General features: G+C 43.8%; 1 protein-coding gene and 1 long non-coding RNA gene across 9 annotated transcripts in view; one reads left to right on the top strand and one right to left on the bottom strand.

Annotated features, from left to right (window-relative positions):
* Positions 1-19,126, top strand: part of LOC121588753 (dipeptidase 1) — a 125,383-nt gene that overhangs the window by 63,576 nt on the left and 42,681 nt on the right. The window lies entirely within an intron of this gene.
* On the bottom strand, positions 18,251-18,970 carry LOC121588754. The gene is made up of 3 exons (XR_006004209.1): positions 18,714-18,970; positions 18,467-18,580; positions 18,251-18,392 (listed from the first exon to the last, which is right to left on the bottom strand). It is a non-coding gene; the product is annotated as an uncharacterized LOC121588754 (long non-coding RNA).

Genomic DNA, 19,126 nt, shown 5'->3' with positions numbered 1-19,126 from the left:
CTTTTCATGACATTGATTTTAAGCAGAAATCGCATTTCAATTGCAAAGAATATAGTAACGAATGAAAATACACAATCTCTTCAATGGCAAAATAATTTTCAATAGTTGCCGCTAGAAATGTTCAAACAAATTGATACATCCCAATCATTACTAACAAAAATTTAATTTTGCAACTCCTTTGATTTCCCACGCACCACTAAATTTGTAACCTCGTCCCAGCCATCTGTTCTAGCCTACCCCTTCAAAACCCATTGGCTTTTACGATCCTTGACGATGTTCTACCCCGGGTTTTTTGTTGTTCCCTTCGCCGGATGTCAAACAGATAATTTTCTATCATTGAATGAAATGAACCGGAAAATGCTATCGCATCCCAAAGTGAACACCCGCGCCGATAAGATGGCAATGAAACATATGAAAGTGAAAGGAAGCTCATCATCTAATCCGCAGTGGCCCCACTCTCTGTTCGGCGTTTCCCGGGGCGATGGAACATTTTCATGGCTATTCGATCCCTTTTCTGCCTCCCCCTCCCTGCTCCCTCTCGCACCACCGGAAATCAGCAAATGTACCGCTACCAGGCACCGCCAAGGGTGCTACGAGTCAAATGGCATTTCAATATCAAAGATCAATTAGCCGCGCCGTCGTTACCGAGCAGCCGGGGTACCGATCGTATAAAACCTTTTCGAGCGTAAGCTTCAGCCCACTCACGCACATACACACGCGCGCGCGCACCCGACCACGAGACCTGAAGTCTACGATGGCAGCGACTAAATGGTCAATCAACACGGCCTCAATTATCGGGCTCCGGAATTGTTTCCCTGCTTGCCAGTGTCCCTTCTTCGTCGTACCAATTTCCCGAACCTTTTTCGCCAAAAAAGGCCCTGGTCGGTCATTATCATTTCCTCTGATTTGTCAGAGCCACATAGCCCGGTTGCCCGGTACCGATAGAAGCATGGCCCCACGAAATGCACAACGTAAAACCCATACACAGACACACCGCACTGTTTCCGTTCATTTCGTACCTACCGACCGCTCCGAAATCGCTCGCCATAAAAATAAATTGGATACCGATAAACGTTTGACGTTTGCTCCTAGGGGCAGGGCAGGGAAGCAAAACAAAAAAACAACAAACTAACGAAACAACAACAACCACCACCAACAACCTCATTCCATCGACTCGGAGCTCGGCGGTACTCACGTCACAATGGTGACGTGCGGGCGCTGCAGGCAGTTTTGGACACCGAATTTCCTACACCGATTTGTTGCTGCCCCGTTGCAACGTGTCGGGCCTGGAGTCGCGTAGCCGTACTGGCAAAGTGCGTCCACACTGAAGCACGTACTCACCCACCATAACGGTGATAAAGAAGGCCTCTCTTGTGCCGCCGTGGTGGGCAAGCATTTGCGTGGGTAGTCGCTGTTTGTTAGTATTCACTATTGTGTCGTTTTCCCTCCGTTGTTTTTGGTGGAAAACGGCTTTGGCCAGCATAATTAAATTCTCTCAAATCCAGACGGACGACCGAACGAAATTCGATTTTGGTTGCTTTTTTTTTCAACAGGAACCAAAGCAACGAAATGGGTTACAAAAACCAGTCAATAAATATGCTCCACCATTATCCGGACGGCCGGATTTCCCTAGTGACCTAGTTACCAGCTTGTTTGTTCGCTGTTAACGGCGGACCACTTCCTTCTGAATTTAAGAGACCAACAACTGGTTCAGTGCATAAGCGCGAGGATGCGAATGTGGAGCTGCTTCTATCAAACGCATTTTATCTTCAAACGTTAAATGTTAATAAAACGCTCACTCTTTTTGCTGATCCCTAGCAGCGAAGAAAGAAAACAAAATGTATGAAAATAAAAGATTCATAGAGCTTTTTCCTTGATTTCGCTCGCTCAAGCCCTCCAGTTCGGGCGCGATATCCAATCGCGAAAGCTAATCGTGATGAATAATTTGAAGCTTCCATTGGTGTGCGTTTGCCATCAATTTTTTACGATCATCGGTAGTCAATTTTTAGCTACGCTTGCCAACCGGTCGACCGGCCAACCGGTCCGTACCGTGCGCGACGTACCGCGTCAAACCGTCTCCGTTTTGAAACGTCATTGCCCGAGGATTCAATTATGCAAACGAGCTCCTTTGGGGGATACAATTTATGGATTATTTTGCTTTCCATTTGGTGAGCCAATCACGTCACATCCACTACGGGCGTACCGGCGACATGGATACATAAATTTAATTACAGCCTCTCCTTTCCGACTAACTGCAAGGCTGGATACGAGCTGGTTAGATTCATTGGAAGTTTCTTTGGTGGCGTTTGCGCTGGTAAATGGTTGTTGGGTAACGTTAAAGTTAGATTAAAGAAGATTGGGTTAGTGATGGAAAAAGGTATTTATATCATTGCATCATTGAGAACCGTTGCTAACCATTGTGTGCGAGAAACTCAATTTACGTATATTATTCCACAAAGGAACTCTTTGTCACGCTTCCATTGTAATTGCCAAGCTTTTCTAGCGTTTGCTTCAATAGAGTTAAACAAGATACTTTGCTTAATCGCCGGCTCCGGAAGATTGGCAGGAATATTAGGTGCTTTAAAACTTTGTAAAAGATTTGCTCTACTTCATTCAACAAAGCATTCACGCAAACGAACATGTCTCAGGATACAAAATCAACTTAAATCGTTGAAACAGTATTCCTTATGTATGTATCCCAACACTAAACATCCAAAACAAATTCTAAGGATTACAGACACTTGAAAATCATCAAATCGCCACTCCAAATATCTTACTGAGATGATGCTTGATGGATTACACTAACGATGGGCTACGCATTCTTCCCATCAAAGCGAGACAACACGTGACTACACTTTAAACATTGACGTTATAACAATGCCCAACATATTCGCTCTCCTCTTGCACAGTATGGGGAAGAAGAAAAAATGTAAACTCAAACACAAAAGAACTTCCCAACTGTTACTCCTCAAACGGGACAGGAAGCGGTGCAAAAATTCCACGGCGGAAAAGTTTTAATAGCTTTCTATTTGATTTTCTAGCTTCATTCTTCAAGCGATTGCGCGACGTGAAGAAAAGTGGAACAGAAAATAAATCTAGTTAAGAAAGGTGAAGAGGTTTTTTTTATTTTATTTGGTGCAAAAAAGCAGGAAAATTGTTAAGAAATGAACTCAAACGCTTCATGGATTAAAATATGCTAATGCACTTGCATGAGAATATATTTACCACTCCAGAGACGGATGCGATGGCTAAGCGAGGGAAATAGACAAAGCAAAGTGTGACGTTCCACGTTAAAAGCATTTCAAGTATTGAGCTCTGTCAACACACCTCTGCACTGCTTGCTCCAAACACACGGCCAACGCTAAATAAATAACAGCATACCAGATTCGATCATTTGCAGTGGTAAACTCAATCGTTCTCTCTTACGCTGTATTCTCATGGTGAAAACACACCAACAACGGCTCTATTGTACCATTTTGTTGCATTGTCAGTGGTTCTTTCTTGCTTCCTGTAACGGAAAGCGATACTTTCCGTTCCCGTTCCACCAAAACGCTCCTTCAGCCGCCACCCCAGATGCCAATCAATCATGATAGGCATTTTCTATGCTAATCAATCTCTGACATTTGCATCGTGTCATACCGTGCGCTGCATACATAATTCATACAAACACATCCAACGACCTGGGCCGACCTCCTGCCTGCAATGCAGTCACTACGTCCGCTCCTTTCGTTCGTCCCCTAGCTAGCAAGGAAAGCTCCGTAGAAGCATCCGTTTCTTGAGTGCAAACGTGCTCACTTCCAGCGCAGGCGGCAAAGAAAAGACTGTCTCAACAGACGCGCTCAGCCACACGGCAAACGTCAAACGACCCTGTGAACAATTTGCATCGTTCAGCTTTGCGTCTTGATTGAAAGCCGAAAAGATGCCGATGCTTCCCGCCTGTGCAGTAGGCACGATAGTGCGACAGCGCTTAAATCTTGACACACGGGTTTATCTTCGCAATCTCTCTGCTCCACAGTCGAAAGCATCACCGCACGGGCAAACTTCACCGCAACTTCACCCCCTAGCGTCGCACGCGAAGATTATTTCTGAATTTTGATTTCATCACCACACTCGCGAACAGGAGAATTACGCGATTTTGTATGTCTGTGTGTGTGTTTTCCTATCGTTTCACCATACTTTGTGTGCATTTTCCACGCTGCTTGTTAAGTGTAGAATAATGGCAAGCAGGCTTTCGCCCCAATTTTGACAGCACGCCTCCAGCTGCTGCCACCGCTGTTTCGCGGCTCGGCTCGGTGATGATGAACGAGCCGCAACAACACGCACTCAATCTGACGCGCTACAAAGCGATCTCGCGAAAACGTTCAATAAATTTGGCAAATTTGAATTTTTATTATTAAAATTATGATGCTGATTACAGCTGACAGCAGCGGCAACGTTTCGTCGTGCGGGATTGGCAAAAAGTTCCTCCCCAGCAAAGCTTCCATTACGCCTATGGCCAGTGTGTTTGCTATCGAGCAAGTCCCACTGGCAGCCTCAAGTCAACCTTGCCACCACCACCACCACCACCACCACCGCACAAGCATTTACGAGCCTGGTGCCTTCGGTGCCAGGCGTTGCGTTCATAAAGAAAGCGCGTTTCGCACAATAAATCACGTTCGCAACTTTCACACAAACGCGTGCCCTAGACATTTACAGCTCATTTGTATGTTCGCGCTTGTTTGCATCGTGCCACGGGAATGAAACCACGCAAGATAAACTTTCTGGCTCGGCGATTGTTTTCGGGGCAAATTTGTCAGCGAGTGCCTTCCGCCCAACGTTGACGTTGACGTGCATTCGGCGATGCCGTTCACTGGGGCACTGCATCGCCCGAGCCGAGACATTCTTCATCATCACAGTCAATGTGAGTCTCGCTTTTCTGCGCGGAAAAACCTGCCAAACAGCCTCACTGGTGGCGTGCATTCCACCATCCAAGCCCTGATAATTTATGGGTCACCTTTGCCTGTGCGGGACGGTTTTGCGTTTGACACTGCGCGGCGCGGCTGTGTCTTAATTATGCTGACATTTATGTTCCACCATAAAAGCGTGCCCGCAAACGCGTGCAAGCATGGGTATCACTCAGCCGAACGGGGTGCGATGTACTTTGGCACGATGGACAAAAGATTTCATGTCAGCGTCGGTAAGCACTGCCACCGGCTCCGGCGAGTTGCTGATGAAACGTTACCCACGACAACATATTAGCCGGGACTCACCGACTCCCATACTCGTAGCTATTGTACGGCGGGCACTAACCGCAACACCGGCACAGTAAAAGTGGGCGTACGGGAACATCTCTCATCGGCAACCAAAACGGTTGCCACTTCACCTCCGGATCTGGAGGATCTATTGCTCTCCGGCCGACCATTGAGGTCGTCGTTCCGGTACGAGTGGGGGTCGGCTTAACCGGAAACCGGGGCTCATCCGTGGGTGACTACCACCGCACAACACAGCTTTTACACTGTGTAAGTGGGAAGGGAAAAGATTCGTCTGGGCGGGTGCGCCCAAAGTGCCTAGTAGGTAGGTCTCAACAGGCAATAAAACGTAAAAAGTCTCCCTGCGCCGAGATGAAACAATCCAGTCGAAAACAGGCGACCCGGTGCCCGGTCTGCAAAGCGGCTCGGGCATGAAAGTACACAATGGCAATAAACTGTGTACCGGCGATGGTGGGAATTGAGTAGTGTGAGTGTGAATATTTATGGCAAGTTCTTTGCTAGTCCTCGTGCTCCATGCTTTTCGTTGCCGTTTCAAGGCACGCCCCGCTCCAAACTAGGCGCCCGAGGTGAAGGTGAATGTCGCATAAATTTTTAATGGAATTTATGGTCATATTTACCTCCACTTGATAACGGTGGGGTTTGGACACATTTTGCTTTTTTTTCTTCCTCTTTTTGGGCACTGTGCGAAGTTATAACACTCAAGCACACACACAGGCAACACATTTATAAACAACGGAACTAAAGACGGAAATGGTGTTCCCGAAAGCAAGCGGATACGGGATGTTCGTGCCTCCTGCTCATGGGACATTGTGGTTAGTACCGTTTCTTTTGAGGGTGTAATGATAAGGAAAAGCCTTTCCACCCGTTATGACCCACGCCCTCGCAGCCGGTTCGTTTGCATGGCTATCATCAAGGTTGAAATGGTTGCGGCTCGTTTATTCGAAATGTTATTGAATCAAGCGCGCCCGCACCATTTGCTGTGGTGTACGTTGGCTTCCCATACCTGCCGAGGATGTGGTTTCCTCGAAAGCATGTCATCGATTTAACAATGCTTCTCCGGCAGGATCACAATTTATGTTATTACTCGACAATATTTTCAAGGTTGTTGAGTTTAACCGCTCAAAAAACCAAAGCAGCGCTCGCTTTTCGCCCTTAAAATTAATGCTTTCCGTAAGCTCTGCTTTCCTCTCTGAAAAGCGTACTTTTTCACACATTTACACCAAAGCATCCGCTTAACGTAAATCGCACTTTAAAAGTAGCTGCATTACTTACCTTATCATCCAACAAACACTAAACCAAGCGGGTTGATTCTAAACACAACCAGCGCGAACCGATCCACCACCCCAACCGTGTACCGTCCATTTTTTTTGCCAGTAATGGTAGCTTGGCTCCCGTTAAAACCTTCGTAAAATATTGTGTAAGCCTCCGGGCGCCGCGCTGCATTACAATAATGGGTATCGTCAACAGAGCTCATGAATAAATATTCAATATCGTTTTTCTATCGTTCGCCAATCCGAGCAGCGCACGCTCGTCGTCTACACGCTCTGCATTTACGATGCAATTTCTTCGTAACGCCCGGAAGGGAACGAGTCGCACCCCGGTGAGATTCGCCTTGAGTAAATAAAGCAAAGATGACGGGCCCGGTTCCGCCCTCCCGAGACCCGGGGAAACCGTACCGCAGCAAAGGATGTACATTTTGCATTGTATCCACTGTCTGTACCGGCAGCAGCTGGACGGTGCTGGACGCGACTGAGACCGGCAACACACAGCGACCCGTTCGGCTGGGCTGTACGGCTGTATCGTGACGCGCAGGGAAGAGAGTAATGGATACGTTGGCCTAGCTGCAGCAAAAATTGCATTGCACAGTGCAATCGTCATCAAAAGCATCTCACCCAGATATCGGGCAACAGCAAGGGGCAGAAACCATTCCGGCGCGTACGTGCGACTGACGGGACGAACAGTAGCGAGTCGGCATTCGACAACTATGATACACGTTCCGTTTACAATCAGATTCTTACCATTTCTCATACTCTGCCGTACCCATCGTACTAGAGTCTCGCTCGTTACTCTGTGACGACGGGCCAATGCCGTGGCTCCTCGCTGTATTGTTCTGCGGAAGATGCCAAGTGCACTACGCTCGTACGCTCAGGTCAGCTGCCTGTTTCGCACACCATCATTTATGTCAATTTGCTGAACGTTCATACCTGGTGATTTTTGTACCGTCGTCGCCTGTGGATGAACACCGACCGGGCTCATCCTTACGTAGGGTAAGGTTGGTGATGGATCGTACCGACTCGGACAGACGACTTGCTAAGGAAACCATAAATAACTGACTGCTTTCGGTTGAACTCGGTTGTAGTCAGCGAGCAGTTTCAGTTTGATCTGTGTTGCTGTTGAAAAATCGACGCTATGATTTTTGCTGTGCAATGAAATTGAGGAACGATTTACAGGAAAAAGGTGTAAAATTTTAGGTAAATAGTAAATGCACCGTAAAACGTCATGAGAAAAAGGTTTAATTTAGATTTAATTTTATCAGATTTATTTTAAATACTACATTCTTTTCGTATTACTAATCGCAGAGCTCCTAAATGTATGCAATCTGTAAAACAAACCGAGCAATAAAGCAGCGCAATGCTTATTTACACAATTATCACAAAAATATTTGTCAAAAACTGCAAAAACTCAAAAGCTACCTTCGCGTTTTCAATATGCCTTACCAAATTTTGTATCTCTTTGTTGTGCCAGAAATCTACCCAAAACGTTGTTGCACTGCGGCACAAAATCCAGTCCATAAACTCCACATCAACCGTGCCATAATGACACAGAAAAAAAACATACAAAAAACATCCCCAAAACACACGCCACGTTTATATTACCTCACAGCTGGCTTGCTGCTAGCAAATGGCTACATTTGGCGCCAGCCACCACCATGGCAACCGCAGCAGCAGCACAGATTTATAGACCGGCTCCGGCCACCCGCGCAGCCCGGCAATCGATTGACATCGGCCGATACCGAACGGCCGGCCTTAGTTTGGTCGAATAAATAATGCGATGATTGCTTCCGTTGAAAATCTGCTGAAATAATTGGTCCACGCTGAATTATTGAGTCTGGCAAGGGTGAATTTTACCAATTCATAAGCACTGGCCGTGGAGCGAGCTGCCTCAGCCTCCCGCCCCAAGTCAGGGCAAACGTGCACACCGCGAAAGCTCGATCTAATCGATGCTTCCGAGCGTATCCTGTTTTGGCGTGTTCACCCACCGATATGTGCTGTGCAGTGAAATGGTGAAGCGAACGATGAAGAAGAACAAAAAACAAACCGATCGGAATCATCACAGCCACAGGAATGGAGACGCACCGAAAACGCTACGGTCGATGCAGCCGCTGGCACACGCTGCGCTTTGCAAATGACGATACAAAATTTATGCTTTGAGCGTTGGGTGGAATTTTCTCGCACTGTCAGTTGTGCTGCTCCTGCTGGTGCTGCCAGTTGAGTGCGCGAATTTTGTGCGCGTCTGTGGCTCGTCTGGAAAGCAGTCACTCTTCTATCGACACCATCCCGTTCCGGGCGTCGAGTGAAGAGTGCACTTTCTAATAACAGCGAATCGATTGGCTGCAATCCATCTGGATCCACCGGGTGCCACAAGCCAACGCAGAAAGCATTCGAATGACATCAAACGAAGCCCGGTTTTCCCTATGCAATGCTTGGCTCCGCATCAACGACGACCACACACACACACACACGCAAGCCGGTGTAAGCGAAACGGCATCGATCAACCGAATGTACCGAGCGCGCAACGTTTGGTTTGGTTTTCTGTTTGTTTTTTTTTCTCCCCTGCTTCTGATGTTTTCCCACAGTGCCAGTGCAGCGCTAGTGGCAGTGGTGTGTGTGTGTTTTTGTTTGATTGTTTGTGTAGCGTACAAGGAACTGCGATTTGCAACATTTGTAACAGTTGCAACATTGCTGCACAATGCACTCTGTTTGGCAGGTTTCGAAACCATACTTTTCTCGGTAGAGTTGGTGAAGCACTGGAAATGCATCTGACTGTATATTACACGGCCATTGATAATCGAAGTAAAGCTTAAAAAAGGCAAGAAATGCTTTTGTTTCTTCGTGCACATAAAGTGAACGAGTTTGTGGAAAATGTACGTTGGAGAAATTACTATGTGATGATATTGCACCAAAACATCAAAACACAACGAAACACACCGAAACATCCAAAGTTGAAGTACAAAAAAGCTCTCATAACAATTACCCTTCACTCGTTCGCGGATGTGTTTCCGTGTGTGAAACCAACGATGGAGCTTTTATGGAAGTCCAAGGACGCATAATTAAATAAACGAGTAACGAACACTTTTCTGACGAATTTTTATTTGCCTTTCCTGCCTTGCTGATGCTGGCATTTTGTTTAGTTGCCGGTGAGTTGCCACCATTCCCCCATCGCATCGCTACATGCTTTATGCTTTATGTTGTTCGGTGAGCTAGAGCAGCTAAGGATCGTAAAGGCAGGGCTGGTTGGAGCGTTGTGCTGGCAAATGTATGTTTCTCCGCTTGATGTTTGTTCATTTGAGCATTAAACAAACAAAAGGCAATTCCGTCTTTTTGCTGCGGCTAGTGTTGGATTGTGACCTTTTTTGTTCTAGGTATTCGTACTCCCGTAAGCCTCTCGTTCTGCTATTTTCAGCAATGTTTCACTCACATTGCGTTCCTTCAGCAATCCTCAATTTTCAGATGACTTGCCGTGTGCATTTCAACCTCAATCGTGGATTCAGGAAAAAAAAACGATGGAATTACCCACCTAAAGACAAAAGTATGTGTGTGTGTGTTGAAATCATATAACCGCTAAACGAGACAGAGCTCAACAGGGCGCCCCCAAAGCAACGTGCTTCAAATTCCATATTTCCGTGAATCAGATTTAACGCAAAGCGTTTCCAGCCTCGCCCCCTGGTCAGTGCGCGGAACAAGCAGTTTTTGATTTCTGCTGATCTGGTACAATTTCGACGGTGGAAGAGACAATTCGGTGCCCCATTTTTTGCTTGCCTGCCAGTCACTGGGCCTCGAATTCGGGGAATTCCAAGCTGTACCCCTGTAGGACGACAGTGGACAGAAGAGGAAGCATATGAAAAGCGAGCGAGAGCGAGAGACAGTGCCCTTCAAATTCTGACACCTTGCGGCAAATCAGCGCGAATGGTGCACGGATAAAAATATGAATCACTCAGCATTTACCAGACCAAACCGGGCAAAAATTGAGCAACGAAAATCGAGCTGTTGTCCAGCGGACTGAAAAAAGCACAGTCACTCAATCGTAAAAAATCGTCGCGCTCACGTTTGCGATTACATTTTGCGTTTATTTATTTTATCAATTCTATCGCTCCAATGCAACACAATCACGTGGAATTGTCTTGCCCGGTAAGGGAATTCCCGGTGGCAGGGCAATACAACAAAAAAAAACGCAGTAGAATTTTTTCCCTATATTTACGCTTGTTTGTAATCAACGTGTGGCAGGAGGAACGAGCATGCAAATAAACGGCCGTGAGATTGATAGGTGTATACAGTTTTGCAGCTGGTGCAGCCTCCTGCTATGGCCATGTTTGATCTGGGTAGAGTGATTGGTACGGGCAAACATACCATTTGTTTCGAATTTAGAATCAAACAAGCGGGGCGTCGAGATTGACGCTGGTTGATTGTTTGATGGTTGCGTTCCCTGTTTGCGCTTCTTACCCACAATGCCAACCGGCCGCCGTGTCTTGCGGCCTCTCACGTACGGGTAAATATCAATGAACGTACGGGCGTAATGTCGTATCCCATAATCCTAGCCACACATGTACACGCCACATGTAACAGTCAACGCCAAAAGCCCGCACCGCTCAGAGCTGCTGAGCTCTATCATCATAAACACGGCTCAAACGATCGTGAAACGACTTCGAAGATGCCGCCGCGGCAGAAAAAGCCAGCCGTAATCTTTAAATTAAATAAATTAGGGTTCATCCAGCAAAGCCATCAGCAGTGTCATTGCTAGCTAGTGGATTGACACGACGTACTGACAGCCCGTACTTGGGCCCTGCTCTGCCCTGAAAGCCGAGGACGGCGAGTGACAGTAGCGTAGGAGCGTTGAAGGGGCGAAAATAAAAACACTCTTAAGTTGACATCCCCACACTGTTTTGCGTGCTCCAGAATATGGTGCTCGTTTTACGGTAGCAAATGTACTTCGTAGCTCACATCATCGCAATTCGGTGTGGGGAGAGTGCGAAGATGATGGTTGGGCTTTATGCTTACGGCGTGTCGCGCTGAATATTTGCGCGTTGAAGGTACGTGTGTTACGTTGCGTTATGTGTTTTCAAATGACGCGCCGAAGCCGTGTACCGTTTGCTCATTCGTGGTTAGCCAGGTATGCTTTAAGTGGCCGTGCTAGAACGTTACCTTCTACGAATCAACCGTTCAGTAAGTAAACAACGACTACGTACGACTGTGCATCTGAGAGGTGAAGAAAATCCCTTCAAAAATCAGTACGCTGATCATTTCATCGAGTGTCTCATTTGTACCTGGTTGTACTATGGCCACGTGGCATCTGGCTCGGATGTGGGTCGGCGAGCTTGCTCTTCACAATAGTCGCTTCGCGTTGGCGAGACTTTGTTGCCATCGCAAGTGTTATGCCACTTGAAAAATTCCAACAGCCAACTGCAGCTGTCGGCAGGGCCAACCGCATCACTTGACGCCATCGTCGCACTTTCACCACTTGAGGTCTCGGAAACTCTACCATACTATGCTCGTCTTCTTTTTTACACTTTGAATTGCAACGTTCTCGTCCACTGACCCTCTTTTTTATTTCAACCTTGCACAGCAGCTTCCGTAGCGAACCGGAACAAACAGGGTTACTTCAGCGGTAGCCTCTTTGATGTGAGTGGAAAACAAGGTGTCATCTTCTTTTTACGCTCGTTCTCTCTCCTACTCTCCGCCTGCCTCCGCTTTTTCTATGCAGAGTGTACCAAGCGTCTGTCATTTCCAGTGCGCAGGGTGATGAATAGTATGAAGAAGGACTCATCAGTAAAGTTCCAGCTAGACGGTAAGATTCTCAACTCACCTACAGCATTCAAGTGCTTCCACAGCTTCCGCAATTAAAGGACAGTTGTTAGCATGGCGATGAAATGGAACACCAAACCTCACAGAATTAATGCGCACATGAGTTCAAAATCCCCTCTTCGGTCCTCTATATTTCTCCATTACCCGCCCACCAACTGCCAGAGGAATCGACTATAGCCGCGCTCTTCTTTATCGAATTCCATTAATCAAACATTAAGCAGCAAACAGCAGGGCAGAGTTTGGCTGGGTGTGCCCGGCACGCTCAACTTTGGTGGCCAACTTTCTAAGCGTCACCGTGCCCAACTAATCCAAGCCTTCGGCGGAGCCGTGCTGTAATTGACTTTAAAAAATGAGCTAGCTGCCAACTCTGCCCATTCCCATCGAAAGCATGTTCGGTGCAAACCGCAAGCACCGAAAATCCAAAGCGAACACACAATCGTTTAATCTGTCCTGCCGCCCTACCGATGGGAGGGGTACCAGTGCTTTCGGAACTTTTCGGGCCCCATAATTCATAACTATATTAATTTGGTCCACGTTTGCTACACTTTTGAGACATCGGAGACAACGGGGGGCGTTGGCTGGCGGGAAGGATCTGAACGGGGTCGTGTGAGAGCCACTTCATGCTAAAGTCTGGCCCGTAAAATGGAAGTCAAACACACCCTCTTCGGGCATCGAATCACACACACACACAGCCGGCCACATTCGCACACGCTCGGTCGGTCACGCTTCAGCCTGCCAATTGTTCTTCTGCTTGCGTAATCATTTTTGGTCCTTCTTGCCGCTCCCTATCCCTTCCACCAAAGGGGCCAATGTCGGCAGCGAAACCGCGAGCTCGGATTGTGCCAAAGGACTTGTGTCGATTACGCTACGACACGGAGCACAACCGCACACATACACACTCGCAAAAATTTGGGCCAGTGAGCAATTCAAACATAGCTCGATGATTACGTTTGCTCGGTTTTCTTCTCTTTCTGATCCAAATAACGGATTGAGAGCACAATGTATATTAAAAAAAACGTCGTAGACCATTGATTGCCTCTGTTCTACGAGCCGGGCACATTCGACCAAAATGTGACAGTATCAGTGGCGGATTTAACGGTAAGCGGACTGAGCGGCCGCGGGGGGCCCCGAGCTTGCGAGGGGCCCAGAGCTCGCGTGAACCTCCCATAAGTTCCTTGGACATAATGCGTTGCTGTGCATAGCACACTTTTTTCATCAAAACGTCTGTTGGGGGCGTGATGTTCGACGTGTCGAACGTTGAGTTACATGTAGTGCAATAATAAATGTGGTTGTGTAGAAGCAATACATGCATGTGATCGAAGTCACACAGTTGGTGCCCAGTTCCTCAGAAAATTTGATTGTGCTTCATAGTTCATGAGTGTCAAACACAATTGGAACCAAAAATCCTTCATTTATTTCATTCGAAATGGGATTTTTTTTTCAAAATATTTTTAACATGTTTTTGAATAATTTAATTTAAGTATTATGATATACTACAAATATTGCAAAAGTAATTGATATAGATATTGTAATTAATTGTAATATAAAGAGTTTTACAATCCTGACGATAATGGAAGATAACGGTAAACGGATGGTTAACGTGGTAGTGTTACAGGGTTTTTTGGGTTGTTTCTCAACGATTTTTCGATGTTTCCTGATTTTTTTTGATTCGTCTGATATTTTTTATAGTGTTTCCCGATTAAAAAAAAAATACTGGAATGTTTCCAATAAATCCGGTCAACAATTAAAAAATATGAGGGAGGCTAATAATACATCGTGGAAATGATACAACTTATTTTGAGGAATAAAAAATATCGATAGAAACCCTGTATTATTTCGATTCTAGTTGTATCGTTTTTGGCACTTTGTTCAAAATTTCCCAAGAAAAAGTCTGGCTTAAAACCACATCATGAGATTCTTTACAGTTTGTATCTCTGAACAAGTGATCAGTCGACAAGTGGAAGCCAATCTAGAGCCATTAAATTTGATATTGCGTGTGCCAAAAGTATGTGAGTGGCCTGTCGTCAAATATATTTTGTTAGGAGCAGATTTGAATAGCATGTTAGTGATAAACATAGGGAATTTTCGAGTAATTATTAGGTGACGTTATTGTTCAATGCAACGTTATTATTGTTTCTGTATTGCTAAATTACTCACAAATCAAATAACTGTGTTTTTTTTATACATAGAATTCTTGGCGTTCAGAAAGTTTTAAGGGTTATATAACTGTTTATCTACATGAAACATAACTGTCATAATATATATTTTATCTATACTAATGTTTCGCGTAGAAAACCTTCATACAATTTACAGGTGAATATGATTATGGATGGTTTTACTGAAAGCAGTTCGTGTTGTGTTTACTAATGCTAATATCCTTCATTCTTGTTCGTTACAGTACTATTTGTTCTTTGAAAAGTTTTTGTTAGGTGTTGCAAGTGTACGTACACTATATTGAAAAAAAAAAAACAATATGAAGAGGTATCAGAGTGGAGCTGAAAAGCGAAAGAAAATTAAAAAGGATCAAGAAGTAGTTGAGAGTCAGCGAAATGCACTTCATAAATTTTTAATTGTTGAATCGGGACCAACATTTTCTGGTGAATCGAGAACATCACCTGAAAAGCCTAATACATTTTCAAACGGTAGAGTTGATTGCAACGAAATCAATGAAAAAGCATCGCAGCTACATGATACTGCAGAAAATGACACGGATTGCGCTAGTTGTTCCGTAATTGATTCAGCTATATGCGATGGAAAATCTACACATATAAATAGTAACGAAACTGAGAATGATCCGCTAAATTACTCAGTAACTGATATAGCTCTTTGGCCTTCCAATTTTGGTGATGAATTCATTGAGTACGTCATTCAAAATAAACCCAAAAATGTTGGAGATATAAATCAATCAAAAATACTGTACCATTATAAGGATGGTACATACAATAGAAGTTTAACACTCGATCATTTTCAAAGGAAAAAATCCAATGGCAGTCTCGAAGAAAGAACTTGGCTGATTTATTCTGCAACCACCAATAGCGTGTATTGTTATCCCTGTAAACTTTTTTCGAAATCCGGTTCTAAACTAAAAACAGGTTATAACAATTGGAGGTCGGTTACAAATGTTTTATCAGAACACGAAAGCTCAAAGGACCATTTTTTATCAATGTGCAGTTTGTATCGAAGAACAACGAAACTAGAAAGAATAGATTTAAAGATTGTGCAGGAACGTACTAAGGAAGAAGGATATTGGAGGGAGGTTTTAAAAAGAATAGTTTCAACTGTAAAATTGTTAAGTCGCTTAGGACTAGGCTTTAGGGGGCACGACGAAGGAAAAAATTCTAGCAGAAAAGGAAATTACATAACATGCTTGGAATATTTAAGTGAGTACGATGAATTCCTGAAACATCATTTAGAAAAGTTTGGTAGCCAAGGAAGTGGGAATGTTAATTATCCCTCACATAAAATTTGTGATGAATTCCTGGAAATACTTGGAAATTTTGTTAGGGATGAAATAGTTAAAGAGATTCATTCGGCTATGTATTTCAGCATTATTGTTGATTCCACTCCTGATGTATCTCACATCGATCAAATAACCTTCGTTGTCAGATATGTCTTAGGTTCAGGAAACATTAAAGAACGCTTTCTAGGGTTTATACCAACTCACAAGCATGATTCGTCACATTTGGAGCAAGAGGTCATACAATTTTTAAACAACTTAAACCTTAATGTGCAAAATTGTCGGGGCCAATCTTACGACAATGCCTCAAATATGGCTGGCAGGTATACAGGCTTACAAGCGCGAATAAAACAACACTGCTCTAGTGAAGTTTTCGTACCATGTGCAAACCATTCTTTGAATCTGGTCGGTAATTTCGCTGCCGAAAATTGTAGCGCTGCAGTGCACTATTTTATATTCTTACAAAAATTATACACTTTTTTTTCATCCTCGACAAATCGTTGGACTGTTCTGACACAAAAATTAAAATCACAAGACCATCAAAGGCCTATATTTTTAAAAAGATTAGTTGATACTAGATGGTCTGCCCGGGCTGATGCAGTGTATGCAATCAAAACCGGATATAAAAGCATTAAAGAAGCTCTAAATGAAATACTTACGACCCCAGACGAAAAAAAATCTACAATAGAAGAAGCCACATCTCTCCTTAAAAAAATGACTAGGATCGATTTTTTTCTACTCACTATTATATGGAATAGCATCTTACAGAGAATTAATGCCACAAGCAAATCATTACAATCTATTGATAACGAAATAATGAAAGGAGCAGCTCTTTTGCGATCCCTTCAACAATATATTTCAAACTATAGGAAGAACTTTGAAAGTATTGAAGAAGAGGCTAGACAAAAGTCAGGTTTGTCATTTAATGAAAACTGCGGACAGGTTCGAAAAAGACGGAGAAAAATGTTTGCCGATGATTCGAATGAAAAGGATTACGAATTTACACCAAGAGAAGAATTTAAGGTCAATGTTTTTTTTTGTTATTTGTGATAACATCATACAGCAAATAACGCAAAGAGCTGAAAAGTATGAAGAGATTTTGGAACCATTCAAAATTTTTTATTATTGGAACATGACACAAATAGAAAAAAAAGAATGTATCGAAAAACTTAAACTATTATATTCGTCTGACATCGATACTTGCGTCTTAGAAGAGGAGCTGAATCACTTCGTAATATTTTTAAAAGAAAATCGTAGCAGTGAGAAGGAAACAAAAGATGAACATCAAGACTCAAATGATAATCTTGATATTATGAATTTGTATCGTATATCCAAGGAAATGTCCTGTACATTTCCCAATATAGAAACAATTTTGAAAATTTTGTTGACAGTTCCAATATCTAATGCTTCAGGAGAAAGATCGTTTTCGGCTCTGAAACGTGTAAAAAATTATTTGCGCAATTCAACAGGAGAATCAAAATTAAATAATTTGGCAATATTGTACATTGAGCAAGAATTTTTGGACAAAATCGATACATCTTCAGTGATTGATGAATTTGCTAGAAAAAAGTCTAGAAAAAAAATTATTTGAATTTAGTAGGTCCTAAAAATATATCGATAATCTTAATAAGCTATAAAATCGCAAAGAACTAAAAAAGAACTAACGTTAAATACATGGCTTGTGGAATCTATATGAACAATACAAAAATAGTTGTGTATAACATTATTTTAATGAAATTCAATGAAATTTATTTAAACTTTAAGCATTAATATACAATACAATCTGAACATGAATTGGAACTAAATAACCAAATATGATTAACTTCATCAAATTGTTAGAAAAAAACATTATGTTTATAATAATGGAATTTAATAGGGGCCCCGTTCATTTTTCCGCTTAGGGCCCCTAAAGGTGTAAATCCGCCACTGGACAGTATGTGTGTGGCTGTGTGTGAATGTAATTTAGGTGCGTTGTCAACTGTCACGAGCACAACGCTGCAGGGTGGAAAAAGGATTCCTGTTTGCTCCCTAAAATCAACTTCAACCTCCAACCAGGCCGAGGCCGGGGGCGAGTTGGTTGGGAAGTTTCAAGATTTATTGAATTACTTTTCATTCCACTCATCGATGAAAGGAAACTTTCCATCCCGAGTGGCCCTTTACATCACCGCAACGTGGCTGTCGGTGGATGAAATGAATTCTGGCATTCTTCAAGTTCTGCTGAAAATCCTTCAGTGTCTCACAAATATTTATAGCGCTCTAAAGCACTCGCTGATAACTCTCTTTACGGAGGCATACTCCCGCCGAAAACCGAAAAACGTCAATAAGAAAAAGAGCCACAGCGAACCAAAAACAAAAAAAAAGGTTCAACATAAGGCGGGCTAAAGGAAAGCGACCCGATTGAGCATAAAATATTCACCACCGTTTGTGCCCGGCTGCCGGCCGAGCGCGATGGTCCAGGATTTGGGCTTTCGGATCGGTGTAGTATCCGGTTGAGTATGAAAATAAACACGCTCAAACACGCATTGCCGCCGTGGGCCGCCCGGTGCGGGGGAGATGGTGATGATATCTTTCACATTGACGCCTGCTTGTTTGGCCAAAGGTGTGAATCTGTTTGAGAATGGGTATGTGGTTTGGAAATGTGATTAAGGGTGTATTTGTTTCTTATCTTATGTTTTCATTACAGTGTTTGTCGATTTACTTTGGTCGAGGATTTAGGTCATTGCTATCCGGAGCAAATCCTTCAAGGTGGCTGTATATTGATGAAATTGCTGTTTTGTCAATTTTAAGTGAACCACCTGAAAATAAACTTAGATTTAGTTTCAATACTAAAAAAAATCAATAATAATAAGGTTTTTAACAAATAAATTAAACTTCTAAGTAGTACTGTCAACAGGCTAAACTATTGAAAATGTCTCCAGGATAGCCTACCTTTAGACGCCCAAAGCGTTTTACATTAAAGTTCACTACACTGCTTAGCGGCAACTATTTTTAAACTTAAATTTTTCAACGGAACCGCCTGAAAAAAGCAATCAACCGAAATCAATTACTGCTCTTGCGGAATTGCTATTGCCCTTTTCCGCAGTATGCCATCAAAGGTCCATTGTGCACGAAATTAGAATCACTGAACGTAATTGCCAAACAGGAACAGCAGTCACACCTTAGCGCGCAAACGACCCGCCATTATGTTTACTCCCGAAGCCTACTCTAATGGACGCTGATGTTCTATTTATGTACAACGCCACCTTCCGGGCCCCAGCTGGCAGCTGCGTCACTGTGCCCCCTCCTTATCCTTCCCGACTTTGCAGCAAATCGATCAAATATTGGCACAGTGATATAATCCA

This window comes from Anopheles merus, chromosome 2R (genome assembly GCF_017562075.2).
Source record: "Anopheles merus strain MAF chromosome 2R, AmerM5.1, whole genome shotgun sequence".
NCBI lineage: Eukaryota > Metazoa > Arthropoda > Insecta > Diptera > Culicidae > Anopheles > Anopheles merus.
Note: the sequence above shows the minus strand (reverse complement) of the source record. Positions and strands in the feature narration are given on the sequence as shown.